The sequence below is a fragment of the Plecotus auritus genome (assembly GCF_963455305.1).
Source record: "Plecotus auritus genome assembly, chromosome: 7".
NCBI lineage: Eukaryota > Metazoa > Chordata > Mammalia > Chiroptera > Vespertilionidae > Plecotus > Plecotus auritus.
The window spans coordinates 139,943,892-139,946,936 of NC_137774.1; positions in this window are offsets into that span (position 1 = coordinate 139,943,892).

The following is a 3,045-nucleotide window of genomic DNA, read 5'->3' on the forward strand; positions in this document are numbered from 1 at the left end:
GGGCCCCAAGGACCGTTAAGTGTGGTGTGGATTTATAATAAAACTAATAGCCCTGCGCATGAATCCGTGTGCCAGTAGCTCTCTGCAAGGCCTGGCCACTCTGCGCCTGCTGCCCAGAGGCTCTCTGTGGCCCAGAGGCCCATCCGTGGCTGGGCGCGGAACGCTTGTCTTGTCGCCAGGCCGCTCATGCTGCCCACTCTCAGCGGCTGCCCCCCTGGGACTGGGGGACTCCAGCAGGGCTGAGAGGACTGGGCACCACCATCTTTGTGATGGAGTGATGGTTAATTTGCATATTACCCTTTTATTAGATAGGATAGATCTGGCTTCAGCTATCAGCTCTGCTAATTACTATTAAAAATAAGAACTTGGACCAGTTACTTTTTCTCCATGTTCAGTTTTCACATCTGCAAAATGGGAGTAAGGATAACATATTAATGTCACAGAGGATAAAATGGAATAATGACTGTGAAGGGCTTTCTGATGTTATTATTATAAATGGAAACATTTTAGAAGAGTGCCTGGAATTTTGATGTCACTTTACAGCCACTGTATAATAAGATAGTGTTCCACATAGACAGAAAGTATCTTGCCCTCTAGTAGTTGATATGTTGGAGCAAGCAGGAGTTTGGGGCAGTGGTAAAAGGTTCAAGAGTTGCTATGTTCTAAATTGGGAGCAAGTCCGAAAAGGAACTGTAAGAGTACATGTCAAATGCTGCATCTCATTCCTCCTTTGAAATGGTTTTGCCTCTAGAACATTAGCAGGTCAGTGCTCTAGGGACACTAAATGGCTTGTTGGCAGCACACACTGTGGGACTCACAGTCGTTCTGTGTCCTCCTGGGCTGGTGAGGAAATGTGCTCCTGCCTGTCCTCAGAGGAGGCATGTTAGATAGATGGAGGGTAGTACCTCTTCCTTGTCAAAATAAAACTGCACAAAATTCTTCCCTCGCTGTGCAAGCAGAGAAGCTGGAAGCATAAGTAGAACGGAAAAACAATCTTTCCTTCTTCAGGTCCTGAGGAAGAGAAGATATTCGCTGCTAGGGGGACTAAATGAAAGTTGGACTCCTCCAGCATGGAGCATATTTAGGGGTGTAAATGGGTTGGATGGGCTAGAAATATGGGTTCCCATATTTTACTTGGGAAAGGCTTTATGCATAGAGAGGAGGTCGTGAGAGTGGGCAAAGGAGAATGGGCCTGATGGAGTCCAGGAATCCTTGGGCAGGAGAGTCCTCAGACCAACATTCTGGGGTTGTGCCAGGCAGCACAGAGGAGAGGTTAGGTTGGAGCCAGGGAAGGCCATTCCTGTTCGTGTAAGTGTGCAAGTATGTGTGAGAAAATGTATGAGTATGTGCATTTGAGAATTGTGAGTGAGTGAGAATTATGAGTGTGTGTGTGTAGGAATATGAGAAAGCATGTGTGTGTGTGAGAGACTGTAGAAGTGTATGTGTGAGAGTATGTAAATGTATGTGGGTATATTGTGTGTTTGTGAGAACACATGAATGTATGTGTGTGAGTTAAGGGTGTGTGTGTTTGTCCAGTCAAAGGAAATTGCATATTTGAGACCACAAGTGAAGGGCTTCTCTAAACTTTTAACTAGATTTCCTGGATTTTTAACTTACAGCACCCTCTGATATAGGCTCTGCAGTAGCTGCAGAGCATGGCCTAACTCTGGAATCAGCTTGCCTGAGGCCTTGTCTGTATAAACCTGGGTAAGGACCTTCACCTCTCTGTCCCTCAGCTTCCGTGTCTCTAGAATGTGGAAGATAAGAATAGTTCCTACCTTATAAAAGTGGGTGGGCAGGTTAAATAAATGAGGTAATACATGTAGGGCATTTAACACAGTGCCTGGAACTAATGTAACAACTATTAAATGTTGAGTAAAGGAAAATGTCATGCCCATTCAGGCTGTCATTTGAAAAACTACTTACTATTTTGATTAATTAAAACATTCACGTCAAAGGTCAAAATATATATGGTGTCCCAAAAAATTTATACACACTTTGCATAATTATTAACTCCAATGGGTTATATCTGAAAAGAAAGGAACATCCATTGAGCTGTCAGACAATGTATGTGTATACATTTTTTGGGAACATCTTATATAACAAAGGGGGAATTTGTATTCACCTCTGTTCGCCATTCCTATAGTTCTTACACCCCTATAAACATGTAAACACTGTTATTAGTTTCTTGTGCAAACTTCTAGAATTATTTTACTTTATGCACTTAGAAGCAAATACATATCCTTTTTATGCAAATGATATATATGACTTCTGTACTTTTCTTTTTATCTTTAAACCGAATGATATGGAGATCTTTCCACGTAGGTATAGAATGAACTTCCTCACTTTTAAGAAGAGCTGCATAGCATTCCATTTTTTTTTGTATGTACAATAATTTATTTTCTCAACTGCTCTAAAAGGCTAAGTAGGTCGTTTGCAATCTCTTCCAAACTCTCTGATGTGATGTCTTTAGAGCCCTCTGCAGGAAACACTTCTAGGAATTATCTACGTGCTATGGCAGAGAGGGCAGAAGGATCTTGTACCCTCTCTTCATCCCCTCTGTTTGCTATATACTGTGTAGTAAATTGTAATCAGGACAGGTGAGAGGGTTTTATGGGGTTTGAGTTTTGTACAGTCAACCTTCATTAACCCACACCCGTGTGAATTCTGTAACTCCCTTGGATGAGACTTTAGTCAATTGGTAATGACTTGCACATCTGCTGAAAACTAGGAAAAGGCCCCTGAGCACCGGCTAATGCCTACCATCCAGCATCAGGCCCTTTCCCAGTAGAGCAGTGGTTCTCAACCTTCCTAATGCTGCGACCCTTTAATACAGTTCCCCATGTTGTGGTGACCCCCAACCATAAAATTATTTTCGTTGCTACTTCATAACTGTAATTTTGCTACTGGTATGAATCGTAATGTAAATATCTATGTTTTCCGATGGTCTTAGGCTCTACAACCTGTCGCGACCCACAGGTTGAGAACTGCTAGCAGGGTCGCCTAAGACCATCGGAAAACACAGATATTTACATTATGATTCAT